Below are 16006 nucleotides of genomic sequence, written 5' to 3'. Positions count from 1 at the left end.
CGCCGGGGGCTGGCGTGAATCCCGCCCCTGTCGTGTCCCGAATTCTCTGCCACCAGAGATTCGGCAGGGGCGGGAATCGCGGCGCGCCGGTCGGCAGAAATCGCACCGGTCGGCGGGCCCACCCCCGGCGATTCTCCGGTCCGCGATGGGCCGAAGTCCCGCCGCTGTCAACCCACGCCAGCCGGCGTGGATTGAACCACCTTTCGAACGGCGGGACAAGGCGGCGTGGGTGGGCTTTGGGGTCCTGGGGGGGGGGGGCGCGGGGCGATCTGGCCCCGGGGGTGCCCCCACGGCGATCGGGGCCCACCGATCCGCGGGCCTGTGCCGTGGGGGCACTCTATTCCTTCCGCCTTCGCCATGGTCTTCACTATGGCGGAGGCGGAAGAGACCCCCTCCACTGCGCATGCGCGGGGATGCCGTGAGCGGCCGCTGACGCTCCCGCGCATGCGTCGCAAGGCAACGTCATTTCCGCGCCAGCTGGCGGGGCACCAAAGACCTTTCCTGCCAGCCGGCGGGGCGGAAATCACTCTGGCGCGGGCCTTGCCCAAGGTGAGGGCTCGGCCCCTCAAGATGCGGAGAATTCCGCACCTTTGGGGCGGCGCGATGCCGGACTGATTCGCGCCATTTTTGGCGCCGGTCGGCGGACATCGCGCCGATTGCGGAGAATCCCGCCCATGATACCTGTCCGTACTGCAGCTGTTTCCTGGAGTGGTCAGCCCTCTGACTGTCTGCTCCCTCGGGAGTCCTTACCTCTGCCTGATGTGCTGCAGCTTGTGTGACGTGCGCACCAGAATGCCCCACCAAGGTTATAGTCTGGGGTGGTGAACGGTGCAGGTGAATGCAATGCTAAGAAGTTGATATCTTCCCTGGACTGGTCCTTCAGGGTATGCTGGGCTTGTGGCTGATGGCCAGCCTTGTCTGATGGTGATTCTGAAGGACAAAAGACAAGACACATGGTGAGATCGTGGGGAGGAGTGGTCTGGTGAGAGAGGTGATGTTTTTAGGAGCACCATTTTGCATTAGGGGCTCACTTGGTTGTCGCAAGCTGACCTCCGCCTCAAAGATAACGTTCTCCTTCATCTCCCCAGTGGTGACTCACCAAGCTACCCTAAGGAGGTTGTTCATTTTCTTACGACGCTGCGTGCCAGTCTGCCTGGTGAGGCTCACAGCACTGACCACCTCGGTCACTCGCACCCAGGCCCAGTTGACGACCACGGGTGGGAGCCGCTTTGGGGAAGAGGGTGACCCGCCTCTCCTCCACCGCATCCAACATGGAATCGAGCTCCAAGTGGGTGAAGTGCTGCTCTTCCCTGAGGCATCTTAAAAACATAGAAACACTGAAAATAGGAGCAGGAGGAGGCCATTTGGCTCTTTGAGCCTGCTCTGCCATTCATTATGATCATGGCTAATCGTCCAACTCAACAGCCTAATTCTGCTTTCCTACCATATCCTTTGATCCCCTTCGCCCCAATTGCTATATCTAGCTGCTTCTTGAAAACATTGAATATTTTTTACCTCAGCTACTTCCTGTCGCAATGAATTCCACAGGCTCACCACTCTCGGGTTGAAACAATTCTCCTCATCTCCATCCTAAATGGTCTACCCCGTATCCTCAGGCTGTGACCCCTGGTTCTGGACACTCCACCACCGGGAACATCCTTCCTGCATCTAATAATAATAATCGCTCATTGTCACAAGTAGGCTTCAATGAAATTACTGTGAAAAGCCCCTCATCGCCACAATCACCTGATGTACTCTCTCTAGTCTGTTAAAATTTGATAAGTTTCTATAAGATCCAACCTCATTGTTCTGAACTCCAGCAAACAATCCTAATCGACTCAATCGCTCCTCATACGTTAATCTCACCATCCAAGGAATCAGTCTGGTAAACCTTCGCTGAACCTTCTCTGGAACAAGAACATCCTTCCTCAGATAAAGAGACCAAAGCTGCACACAGTATTCCAGATGTGGCCTCACAAGACCCTGTATAACTGCAGTGAGACATCCCTGCTCCTGTGCTCGAATCCACATGCAATGAAGGCCAGCAGACCATTTGCCTTCTTTTAAAAAAGATATTCATATTTTATTCAAGGCATTTTGCATATTAATATAAAATATCATAAGATCAAACATCAATAGTGTTGTGTTGGGTGCTCTGGATCCGTGAAACACATACAGGTCACCAACACTTGAAAGAGTGCAACACTATTTTATTGAATCATTAACTGTTGTAACATACTCTGACTGTGGGTTAATACGAAACTAGCGTTAACTAAAGACCATTGCCTTGTCCTAACCAGTCGATGCACTCAGCACATAGTGAATGTCTGTGCTGCAGGCTGTGAGCTCTGTCCTCCTAGCTAGCTGCAGCTCGAATGAGCGGGAACTCTGATGTCCCCTGACTTTATAGTGCGTGTGCTCTAACTGGTGATTGGCTGCGGTGTTGTGTGTGTTGATTGGTCCCACTGTGTGTCCATCAGTGTGTGTCTGCACCATGATATACTGGTGTATATTATGACATCCCCCTTTTATAAAAGAATGAAATGAAATGAAATGAAAATCACTTATTGTCACAAGTAGGCTTCAAATGAAGTTACTGTGAAAAGCCCCTAGTCGCCACATTCCGGTGCCTGTTTGGGGAGGCTGTTGCGGGAATTGAACCGTGCTGCTGGCCTGCCTTGGTCTGCTTTTAAAGCCAGCAATTTAGCCCTGTGCTAAACAGCCCCTGTATGTACTTGTGTGGCAATAAATAGTGTATGGTGAGAATGTCCCTGACTACGTGTGCGCGAAATATTTACAGGACTATGTACATGAGAACTAAGCTATTTACATGGGAAGGTGCCTGGTGCAGAAAAACAGTATGTCACAAGAATAACGAGATGAACACTATATACAACCATGTAAACGATCAAACGGAACAGACCAAATCAGAAAGTCCATAAGTCCACAAATCACAAATTAAGTCTCTGAGGTGGGCGACAAATTCTGGTTGACCGTCAGGGTGGCACACCACTCATCGTCTGGATCGATGCTGTATACCGACAGCGGCTGGTGTCTTTGCTTCGGGGACAGCCTGTTTTTTGTCACAACACCGACTCGAAAAGGCGCCTTCGGGTCCTCGGTGTCAATATCGGGTAGCAGGTCCGAATCGGACTCGGTGACTGTGGGTTGAATTGCCCGGACATTCCTGCGAGGCTGGCTGAAGCGATATGAATTGGCAGGCTGAGCTGCTTGGCAGAAGGCAGCATAGTGGCCAAGTCTGCCACATCTTAGGCATTGTCGAGATTTGGCAGGGCATTGCCGTTTTAAATGGGCGGAGCCACAGTTGCTGCACGTCGTAGCGGCAGCACGTTCGCTGCGCCACCGCGCGATGCGGTCGTGCGTGGTGCGCGCCTGCGCATTACGTTCTTCGACGTCGCTGTCCCCTCATTTGGTGCGCACAAGCGTGGGAGTCCGCGAAAAGCGCGCGAAATGGCCGCCTCATCCAGGCTGAGGCCCTGGAGTTGCTCAATTGCTTGGACCCGTTCCGCCTCGTGGGGACCTTGCCACGCCATTTCAGCCGCTTGGATGTGGGAATACCGACTCGTGGCGTTTTTGTGTAAGACACAGGTCTCAATGGCAATCGCTAGGGTGAGCTGCTTTACTTTGAGGAGCTGCTGTCATCGGGGGTCCGACTGAACACCGAAAACGATCTGGTCGCGTATCATGGAGTCGGAGGTGGGCCCGTAAGTACAGGACCGCGCAAGGATGCGGAGGTGGGTGAGAAAGGATTGGAAAGGTTCATCCTTACCCTGTAAACACTGTTGGAACAAGTAGCGCTCGAAACTTTCATTCACCTCTACGCTGCAGTGAGTGTCAAACTTGAGGAGGACCGTCTTGAACTTTGTTTTATCTTCATCATCCGCAAAGGTGAGAGAATTGAAAATGTGGATGGCATGGTCTCCGGCCGTGGGGAGGAGGAGAGCAATCTTCCTGGTGTCCGAGGCATCCTCCCTGTCTGTGGCCTCGAGGAAGAGCTGGAAGCGCTGTTTAAATATCTTCCAGTTGGCCCCTAGGTTGCCGGCGATGCGGTGCGGCGGCGGCGGGGGGCTGATGTTGTCCATGTTGCAGGATGACGGAATGCTGGCAGAAGGCAGATCACTTGCAGGTAGGTCTAAGAAGTGCTAATCTCCCTCAACTCCGGGCATCATGTTGTGTTGGGTGCTCTGGATCCGTGGAACACATACAGGTCACCAACGCTTGAAATAGTGCAACACTATTTTATTGAATCATTAACTGTTGTAACATACTCTGACTGGGTTAATACGATACTAGCTTTAACTAAAGACCTTTGCCTTGTCCTAACCAGTCGATGCACTCAGCACATGGTGAATGTCTGTGCTGCAGGCTGTGAGCTCTGTCCTCCTAGCTAGCTGCAGCTTGAATGAGCGGGAACTCTGATGCCCCCTGTCTTTATAGTGCATGTGTTCTAACTGGTGATTGGCTGCGGTGTTGTGTGTGTTGATTGGTCCCACTGTGTGTCCATCAGTGTGTGTCTGCATCATGATATACTGGTGTATATTATGACAAACAGGAATAGAAAACACAGGCTCCCAACATCCCCCGATACCAACACACCCAGTCTTCCTAATTTTCCCCCCTTATCTCACCCCCAACTCCCCCACAGCCACCACCCCCTCTCGCCGCCCCACTTACACCTCAATTCACCTTGAAGAAATCACTGAACAGTTTACACCTCTGGGTGTACCCCTCCTCCGCCCTCCTGTAAGGCGAACTCCTCCAAACACAGGAATTTCTGCCAGGTCACTCACTCATACCCCTGCCTTCGGCAGCTCTGAATCTGCCAGCACAACAAGATGCATCTCCGGGATATCAAGGAGGCACAGGCCAGAACATCGGCTTCTCTCCCCACCTGGACTCCCAGATCTTCCGACACGCCAATTATCGCCACCCCCACACCCAGAATCCCGGACCCACATCCGAGAACCCCCGCCAGAACCCCTTCAGCTTTGAACATGCCCAGAACATGTGGACCCTCCACAGGGCCTCTTCCGATGACCCGGCCCTCACCTCCCCACCCAGCCCCTCCTCCAATTTGCATTTGATCTCCTCCAACGGAGCGCCCGCCCTCTCCATCAACTCACTGGAGATGTCCGACACCCTCCCCTTCCCAATATCATCCTCCAACAACAGCTTGTCCTGCAACACCGGAGGCGGCAGCTCCAGAAAGGATGGCACCTCTGTCCTCACAAAATCTCTCACCTGCAGGTACCTGAAACCATTGCCATTGGGCAGCACATACATTTCCTCCAACTCTTTCGGACCTGAAAACTTGCCTCCTGTAAACAAGTCCCTAAAGTGCTCTATCCCCACCTGTAGCCAACCCTGGAACCTCGCATCCAGGTCCAGCGGCAGAAACCTGTGATTATCACAAATCAGCGCCCGCAACGATATGCCCTCTAACCCGAACTGTTGCCTGCACTGGCTCCACACCCGCAACACTGAAAACACAACTGGGCTCAGAGTACCTGACCGGCAAGAATGGAAGTAGTGCCAACAAAAGTGCCCTCAACCTCATCCCCCTATGGGGCTTTTCACAGTAACTTCATTGCAGTGTTAATGTAAGCGTACTTGTGACAATAAAGATTATTATTAATATTAATTCATGACACTGCCTCCATCTGCCCCCACACAGATACCTCCTCCACTGCCCATTTCCACACCATTGCGATGTTCGCCACTCGTCAATTTTGGCAATGCAAGCCCACACCCCCTCACCCCCTCTCCAAACACCCCCTCCTCACCTGCAGGATCTTCCTGCCCAAATAACCCCCCAAATTATCCCATTCACCTTCCTGAAAAAGGTCTTGGGATCAAAGATGGGGAGATTCTGGAACACGAACAAGAACCTGGGCAGCGCCCTAATTTTAACCGCCTGCACGCACACAACCAGTGACAGCGGCAACACATCCCACCTCCTGAAATCCGCCTTCATTCCATCTACCAGCCGTGCCAAGTTCAATGTATGTATCTGCGCCCCAACTTCGCACTACCTGTATTCCTGGATACCAAACACTTGCTCTGACCACCTGGCACAGCAACTCCCCTAACCTCCTCTCTTGCCCTCTAGCATTAATCAGGAACACCTCACTCTTCCCCATGTTCTATTGCCCAAGCGAATAGCAATGGGGAGAGCAGGCACACCTGCTTCATCCCCCGATGCAGCCCGAAGTACCCTGAGCTCATCCTGTTCGTCCAGACGCTAGCCATTGGCATCGTGTACAGCAGCCAAACCCAATCCACAAACCCCTGGCCAATACCCGAACCGCCACAGCACCTCCAGCCAATCAAAAGCCTTCTCAGCATCCATTGCCATCATTAATTCTACCTGCTGTCCCTCCAAGGGCATCATAATGACAATAAGCAGCCTACACACACATTCGCCATCAACTCTCACCCCTTCAGGAATCCTGTCTGGTCCTCCCCTATCACCCCCGGTACTTCAGGAGTGATAGAGGAGGATAAATAATAATCTTTATTCTAATCTTTAATTGTGTCACAAGTAGGCTTAGATTAACACTGCAATGAAGTTACTATGAAAAGCCCCAAGTCGCCACACTCCGGCGCCTGTTCGGGTACACAGAGGGAGAATTCAGAATGTCCAATTCACCTAACAGCACGTTTTTGGACTGTGGGAGGAAACCGGAGCACCCGGGGGAAACCCACACAGACACGGGGAGAACGTGCAAACTCCGCACAGACAGTGACCCAAGTCGGGAATCGAACCCAGGTCCCTGACCCTGTGAAGCAACTACCATGCCGCCCAGTATTACATTCCCTGGGCACTCATGAACCCTTTGCCATCAAACACCACATGATCCGGGGGGGGGACCGAAAAAAATCCACCTCGAGCAGGAGCCACCAAATGTGCGACCACTCACTCCATGGCCACCACTGGAATGCCGACCAATTGCCTTCTTTACCGTCTGCTGTGCCTGCATGCTTATCTTCAGTGACTGGTGTAGGAGGACACCCAGGTTTCATTGCACATCCCCCTTTCCTAATTTTAGGCCATTCAGATAATAGTCTATCTTCTCGTTTTTGCTACCAAAGTGGATAACCTCGCATTTCTCCAAATTATACTGCATCTGCCATTCATTTGCCCACCCACTCAACTTGTCCAAATCACACTGAAGGATCTCTGCATCCTGCTCGCAACTCATACTCCCACCCAACTTGATGTAATCTGTAAATTTGGAGATAGTGTATTTTGTTCCCTCGTCTAAATCATGCATATATATTGTGAATAGCTGGGGTCCTAGCACCGATCCCTGCAGTACCCCACTAGTCACTGCCTGCCACTTGGAAAAAGACCAGTTAATTTCTTCTCTTTGTTTCCTGTCTGCCAATCAGCTTTCTATATATCTCAATACACTACCCCTAATCCAATATGCATTAATTTTACACACTAATCTCTTATGCGGGACTTTGTAAAAAGCCTTGTGAAATTCCAAATAACATTAGCTACCCTCCAACCTGCAGGAACTGTCCCAGAGTCTATAGAATCCTGGAAGATAACAATCAATGCATGCACTATTTCTGGAGCCACTTCCTGTAGTACTCTGGGAAGTAGATTATCAGGTCCTGAGGATTTATTAGCCTTCAATCCCATCAATTTCCCCAACGCCTCTCACTAAACCCTGTGTTCCCCAATATTTCTGGTATCTTATTTGTGTCCTCATTAGTGAAGGCAGAACCAAAATATATATTTAGTTGCTCAGTCATTTCTTTATCCCCTATTATACGTTCCCTGTTTAAGAAACTTTCATTTGTCTTCACCAATCTTTTTCTCTCCACGTACCGATGGGAATTTTACATTCAGATTTTATGTTCCCTGCAAGCTTATTTTTGTACTTTATTTTTAATCAATCCCTTGGTCTTTTTTTCTGAATTCTAAACAGCTCCCAATCCTCAGAACTGTTGTTTTTCTTGGCCAATTTGTATGCTTCTTCTTTGGATCCAATACTAGCTCTAATTTCCCTTGTAAGCCCTAGTTTGGCCACCTTTCCTGTCTTACCTTTTGCCAGACAGGAATAAACAATTGTTGCAGTTCATCCATGCACTCTTTGAATGTTTGTCATTGTCTATCCGCTGTCATCCCTTTACACAATGTTTCACAATCAATCATAGCCAATTCACACCTCATATCATCATAGCTTCCTTTATTAAGATTCAGGACCTAGTCTCAGAATCAACTACTTCATTCTCCATCTTGATGAAAAATTCCATTATATTATGGTCGCTCATCCCCAAGGGTGGAACTAGATTGCCAATGGTTATGTTCTCATTACACAGCACCCAGTCTAGGATGGCCTGTTCTCCAGTTGGATCCTCAACATATTGATCCAGAAAACCATCCCATATACACTCCAGGAAATCCTCCTCTACAGTATTGTGGCTAATTTGATTTGCCCAATCTATAGGCAGATAAATCTGCCTATCACATTCCTTTATCACATGCATCTGTAATTTCCTGTTTAATGCCAATTACAACATCACTACTGCAGTTTGGGAATCTATATACGATGCCCACTAACTTTTTTTGCTCCTTGCTGTTTCTCAGCTCTACCCATACAGGTTCCACATTGTAGGAACTAATATCGTTCCTCACTATTGCATTAATTTCCTCTTTAACCAGCACTACAACTCCACTGCCTTTACCTTTTTGTCTGTCCTTCCTACATGCTGAATATCCCTGAACATTCAGTTCCCATCCCTGGTCACCCTGCAGCCAAGTCTCCGTAATCCCGATTCTATCATAATAATCTGTATTGTCACAAATAGGCTTACATTAACACTCTGAAAGTTACTGTTAAAAGCCCCTAGTCGCCACATTCCGGTACCTGTTCGGATACACAGAGGGAGAATTCAGAATGTCCAAATTACCTAACAGCACGTCTTTCGGGACTTGTGTCAGGAAACCGGAGCACCCGGAGGAAACCCACGCAGACATGGGAAGAACGTGCAGACTCTGCACACTTCCCAAGCTGGGAATCGGAGCTGGGACCCTGATGCTGTGAAACAAGAGTGCTAACCATTGTGCTATCATGATGCTACCGTGCCGCCACATTTATGTCTATTTACACAAGTAGCTCATTTGTTTTATTGCTAATGCTCCACAAAGACTTTAAGCTGTATTTTTAACATTACTTGTCCCATTCCCATTATTTTTCACTGTGGCCCTGTTTGATTTTGGCCCTTGGTTTCTCTGCCTAACATTTTTATTATTCCTCTTTCTGTCTTTTGTTTGTGTCCTTGTTTCCTTGTCCTCTGACTCCTTGCATAGGTTCCCATCACCCTGCCTTTTTAGTTTAAATCCACCCCAGTTACTCCAGCAAAATATTCCCCCTAGGACATCAGTTCCAGTCCTGCCCAGGTGTAACCCATCCAGTTTACACAGGTTCCACTTCTCCCAGAACCGGTCCCAATGCCCCAGGAATCTAAAACCCTCCCCCTCATACTATCTATTCAGGCACGTATTCATCTATTATATCCTGCTGTTTCTACTCTGACTAGCACGTGGCACTGGTGGTAATCCTGAGATCAGTACCTTTGAGGTCCAACTTCTCAGCTTTCTTCCTAACTCCCTTTATTCCACTTTTAGGACTTCACCCCTTTTTCTAACCAATGTCGTTGATGCCGATGTGTACCACAACCTGGATGGTCACCCTCCCCCTCTGGAACTGCTCCAAGAAATTAAATCAGGAATAAAAGAATGTCAGGAATAAAAGAATGACTATGGTAAGAATAGGGCCAGTCAACTTAATAGAGGCATACAAGATGATCAGAGGATTAGATAGGGTGGACAGTGAGAGCCTTCTTCCTCAGATGGTGATGGGTAGCGCGAGGGGACATAGCTTTAAGTTGAGGGGAGATAGATATAGGACAGATGTCAGAGGTAGGTTCTTTACTCAGAGAGTAGTAGGGACGTGGAATGCCCTGCCTGCAACAGTAGTGGACTCGCCAACACTAGAGGCATTCAAATGGTCATTGGATAGACATATGGATGATAATGGAATAGTGTAGATGGGCTTTAGATTGATTTCACAGGTCGGTGCAACATCGAGGGCCGAAGGGCCTGTACTGCGCTGTAATGTTCTATAAGACATCCTTGACCCTAACACCAGGGAGTCTTGTTTGCAGCCACAGAAAAGTGAATCCCTTTAACTATTGCATTCCCACACTTTTTACTCCTCTGCAGCAGAACCAACCGTGGTGCAACGAATTTGGCTGTTGCTGCTTCCCCCTGAGAAGTAATTCCCTACAATAATGCCCAAAGTGGTATATCTGTTTTGCAAGGGAATGGCCACAGGAGATTCCTGCACTGCCTTCCTAGCTCTCTTGCTCTGCCTGGTGGTCACCCATTCCCTTCCACCTGTGGAGTCTGAGCCTGCGGTGTGACCATCTCTCTATACATGCTATCCACGTCACTCTCCGCCTCACCTTCTTGGCTGGAGTAAGTGTGTGGGGAATGGAGTGCTTATAAGCAGCTCCAGCTTGTCAGGCTCTCCAGCACCAATTCGGGCCCCAGCGAATATAATGCCGGCGGGAATGGGAATTGCTCTAGATTCACAAGGGCAGAGTGCTGGTCCATTAGGATGACCCGAATTGCTCCACAAATAGCGCCCCCAACAGGAACGCGAACTGCACACAATTCAGTTCCGCCATCAACATGTCCCCCAAACGGAGAATTTCCCCATAGTCTTAGTTCTGATACAGAATCCAATGAAACCTTTAAAACTCAATTCTACAGCCAATATCAACTTAAGAATACCCAGCAATATTCAGTATGTTTTACCTGAATCCCAAGTAAAACAGTTGTTGGGGTGTTGGATAGAAAAGCTGTCTGCTTTTCCAACTCTTTGGCAACCAAAGAAACATTGAGAAGGTTCTCCTAGTACCCTTTCTACAATATTCCTAATTTCCTGAAATTATATAATTCCTAATTATACCGCTTTAAACCAGTTTACATTATTCTTTAGCAGCAATGGGTGTTGCCTCTTTGATTAACTCCTCCACTTAGATGCGTCCTTATTTTCACTGTTGCTTAATTGTTGAAATTGTTTTATTATCCAAGCTGTGAGCCTTCGTATATATTCTTTAAAATGTCCTCAATATTTTTCCTGTTTGCCTCCAATTGTTTCCATCTTTTACCGAAGTGATTTAAAATTTCTAATAGAGGAATAGATTTTTTTAAAGTCTGTTTTCTAATTTGCCGAGGTAAGATCTAAGAATGACTTCTGAAGAGATAAGGAGAGACAATACCACAATAAAAGTTTTTGAAGTTCCTTTGAAAATGACTTTAGAGCTTTTTCTTACCTTTCATCAGTGTGAAGAGAATTTGAAAAGCCCGAGTGGTACTTTATACGTGGCACAGACGATGTCTGTTTAACACCTGTGGAAACCCAAGCTGTCAGCTGATGCTGCCCATATGCTTTAAGGCTTCTGGGTAAAAATAGCTTTCCATGAATGCGTTTCCTTTTTCTCAATTCTAAAGTGTAATATCCAAAATACGTATGAATTCTAACTATATATTCATATATTTCCTTCACAGGGTCACTGCTACTTTGACTTGAGGGACATAAAATTAAAGAGGATGTTAGTAACTGGCTGAGCACACCAATTAGCATCGCTTTTTAAAATCACCTCTTTTCCATTTCAATGGGTTTTCAAACATGCTTAGCACCCAGAGGCTGACACTGAAAAAGCAGAAGCACTTGAGTTTCAGTTTGGAAGCAGCTAACCCAGAAGCAAGCAGCATTCCCCAGGCACCGCCAGAACTGGCAGGACAAAGCGCAGGGACAGAAAGCCAGTCCAAAGCTCAAGAGCAGAACATCCCAGAAACCAAGGAATGGGGCAGGGGAAAGTCCCACGAGGACAGTGAAGTCAAAGGGACAAATCCTTGTGCAGTGAAGTTAAAGCAAGGAAAGCAAGGAAAGCAGCGACAGCTGCAGGTTTAAAGTCAACTCTGTGAAAGGCCAGGGATATCCGAGTTTGTCAAAGGTAGGTGACATTTTAATTCAGCCTGTGAAACAGTAATATTTTGTTGGCGCTGCTGGGTACTTGGCAGATTGTGTGGAAGCTTGAATGCACGTAGCAATCCAAAGCAGAGGAATACTGAAAGGAGTTGTTGAAATCCTGCAGCTGGATCCTTGGTAAAGAGCATCCAAAAGAAGGTGTCGCTTTGGAGAAGATTCCAAGGCATGTTCTTCGAGAGCAGAGATGGAAAACCTCATGTGAAAGTCAGAGTTCCAGTGAGACCTGTTGCCCACAGTGAACAAACATCTGGGGACAATTTATGGGAAATCTGCAGAGGTTGCAGTGGGTGGCATCTGTTATAGTTTCAAAGTGTTGGGTTTCTGGCCATACTTCATCTAATGGTTTACATGGACTGCATACTTGCCATGAACATGAGAGTATAAGATACATTTTGCAACTTGGGTTATCCTATACAAATTTATATATATTTTGGAGGCATAGTTGAGGTGAAGGATTGCTATATTCTAAGTTATTTTTTCTTGTTCAGTAAATGTTTTACTATCTTGTTAAAAGTTCAACGGCAGTCCTGTGACTGTTCATTCACATATCTAAACAAAAAATAAAAGTTAGGGTCTATGAAGCCAGGTTACAGCCTGGTTTCTGACTTGTCCAGTAGTAACATCTGCTGAGATCATAATGGTGTCGGCATCTCTCTCTCTGTTAGGGAGAGACAAGTGGTTATATATAGCTTGAGTGGCACCATTCTACATCAAGCCTGCTGGAAGGAAGCAGCCCTCCATGAACTACCACAGGTCATACAGAGATTGAAGCTATGTTATCGGCGTCATTCTGTATCACACTCTAGCCACCTAGCCAACTGAGCTAAGATAATTATGAATCCATTCAAATCAAGTCTTATAGGTTTTGTGCAATGTTTGTTATGAAAAATGGAAAGGTTTTCTCCAAGTTCATTGAGGGTACGAAAACTCAATACTTAGATTTTGTCCAAACATCCAGCGCCTAAACTGTGAACCTATTGCATTTTATCCCTACTGAAGTTGAACCTGCATATTATGTCACGTCTTTTCAGTACTTTTCACTGGCTGGTCGCACCTGTCTACTTCCAGTGGGCATATTCCACATTTTCTCACAGTGCATTCACTCCCTCAATGTCTTCCATCCATGTACATAGAACAAACAGTGCAGAAGGAGGCCGTTCAGTCCATCGAGTCTGCACCGACCCACTTAAGCCCTCACTTCCACCCTATCCCCGTAACCCAATAACCCCTCCTAACCTCTTTGGACACTAAGGGCAATTTAGCATGGCCAATCTACCTAACCTGCATGTCTTTGGACTGTGGGAGGAAACTGGAGCTCCCGGAGGAAACCCATGCAGACACGGGGAGAACGTGCAGACTCCACACAGACAGTGACCCAGCGGAGAATCGAACCTGGGTCCCTGGCGCTGTGAAGCCACAGTGCTATCCACTTGTGCTACTGTGCTGCCCACAAAGGGCAGCTTAGACCTGCGAGTTGTTATGGGCTAGGCATTTTCAGAACCCCAAAATGTATCATGGATATCATGGATATAATCCTCCCGTCCCTGACTTCACAACTCATCACAACTCGTCGGTACTTGCTCCATATATTTTCACAGTAATGAAACGCAGCGCAAATAATTCACCAAAACAGCTCTCCTCCAACCCCCCCCCCGCGCCCCCCCCCCCCCCGCGCCCCCCCCCCCCCCCCCCCCCCCCCCCGCGCCCCCCCCCCCCACCCCCGCCCCCCCCAGCACTCGGCCACATTTCACACGCTTATGGAGCATGTGTAGGTGAAAGAGATGGACTGGCAGTACAGAATATGGAGTATTTAGACCTCCCTGCTACCAGCATAGGAACACTTGCATCAGCCTCATTTTGTAGGTCTTGAAAGGTCAAGGTTTATATTTGTCCCTGAAAGAGTGGAGGGAAATATTTTCAGCTAAGTCTGGGATTTTGTGAGTTTGGATCAGCTCATTTAGAATAGAACTGAAATACTATTGTAAAACTGTTCCTTGAACTCTACCTTGCCATTTTTGCTTTTTTAAAAGAGAATGTTTACTGCTCCCTAGAGGAACTGAATGTGAAGAACAGATAAAAAGGTACAAAGCACATACCTGAAGGTCAGAATGACACAAGGCATGAAGTAATTCAACAATTCAGAGCTCATGGAGAGAACAATGTAATCTTTGTGCTTGGCTGATGAAAGCTCATCAAATGATATTTGGTCTTAACATGCACTGTCTGGTCCTTTTTTAGAAAACAGCCTCTGGATTTGCCTCTGGCAAGCTGTGATGCAATTGGCATTGCAGAGAACAGAGATAAGGAAATCAGTATTGGGAAATGCTCAAGTGTTATTTAACTGCTCTAATTGGTTGCCAGTAGATCACTGGTGATAATGGCAATTATTTGTGTGATTCATCTCGTCTTGTGGCAGTTTAACTCTTACAGCATCCCAGCTATCATCTGTGATAATATGCATAATGCAAGTCTGTACATCATGTTATGCATGACCTCTGACCACCAGGTGACATTGTAACCCCATCACATCACCATGTGATCTGGGAGTTGGGAGTTGGTTGTGCTGGGAGATAGAGAGGTAGACGTATTGGCAGCAGTTCCATGAGAATTGTTTAGCGTTTGTTGTTAGTTCATTTATCGTGGTTATCTTACGACAAAGTTTGTTCTATAATAAATTATTTTAAACTACATGGTCTGTAATTCACCGTTCACTCCGGCCATAGAATCAACAGTGCAGAAGGAGGCCATTCGGCCCATTGGGTCTGCACTGGCCCTTAGAAAGAGCACCCTACTTAAGCCCACTCCTCCACCCTATCCCTGTAACCCAGTAACCCCACCTAACCTTTTTTTTTGGACACTAAGGGCAATTTAGCATGGCCAGTCCACCTAACATGCACATCTTTGGGTTATGGGAGAAAACCAGAGCATCGGAGGAAACCCATGCAGACACGGGGAGAACGTGCAGACTCCACACAGACAGTGACCCAAGTCGCGAATCGAACCTGGAACCTGGAGCTGTGAAGCAACTGGTAAACACTGTGCTACCGTGCTACCCACAGTTTACAGAACATGGCACTGTCATAATATATACCAGTATATCATGGCGCAGACACACACTGATGGACACACAGTGGGACCAATCAACATACACAACACCGCAGCCAATCACCAGTGAGAGCACACACACTATAAAGACAGGGGGCATCAGAGTTCCCGCTCAATTGAGTAGCAACTAGCTAGGAGCACAGAGCTCACAGCCTGCAACACAGACATCCACCATGTGCTGAGTGCATCAACTGGTTAGGGCAAGGCAAAGGTCTTTAGTTAAAGCTAGGCGTTTTCAGAACCCGAAAATGTATCATGGATATCATGGATATAATCCTCCCGTCCCTGACTTCACAATTCATCACAACTCGTCGGTACTTGCTCCATATATTTTCACAGTAATGAAACGCAGCGCAAATAATTCACCAAAACAGCTCTCCCCCAACCCCCCCCCCGCCCGAAAAAATCTGCCCAAAGACAAATGGCTACTTTAGTTTTGAAGATCAGCCTTCAACACTTAAAGGCCAATTTTATCAAATTGCCCAACCATCTCAAAATTAGGCTGAGAACATGTTTTTGTAAAAATGGCCCTGAAGAATTAAATCGCATCAACTTCAGGATGCTTTGGAAAAAGTTACAATTAAGTGATTTATATATGTAGTAAGGACACCTTTGTTCATTTATTGATGTCTTTGATAGCCGATTGTTTCCATGTTAAGCTCTTGGTTAGAGACAATTTGGAGCTAACATTTTGTTTTGAATTCTCCATTATAAAATTTTGCCACATTAAATAGCAAAGTCAATAACAGCAAGGAAATATAATCGATTGAAACATCTTCAAACTAAAGTGGCCGTTTATTTTT

The 16006-nt window shown here is 47.4% G+C and overlaps 1 long non-coding RNA gene across 1 annotated transcript in view; it reads left to right on the top strand.

Moving 5' to 3' along the window:
• LOC140422775 (uncharacterized) overlaps positions 1–16006 on the top strand; it is a 124469-nt gene that overhangs the window by 66584 nt on the left and 41879 nt on the right. Inside the window, exons 3-4 of the long non-coding RNA XR_011947596.1 lie at positions 11390–11509; positions 11615–12063. This is a non-coding gene — a long non-coding RNA (uncharacterized lncRNA). The remainder of the gene's footprint in view (positions 1–11389; positions 11510–11614; positions 12064–16006) is intronic.

Source organism: Scyliorhinus torazame, chromosome 5, assembly GCF_047496885.1.
Source record: "Scyliorhinus torazame isolate Kashiwa2021f chromosome 5, sScyTor2.1, whole genome shotgun sequence".
NCBI lineage: Eukaryota > Metazoa > Chordata > Chondrichthyes > Carcharhiniformes > Scyliorhinidae > Scyliorhinus > Scyliorhinus torazame.
This window is presented reverse-complemented; position numbering and strand designations above follow the sequence as displayed.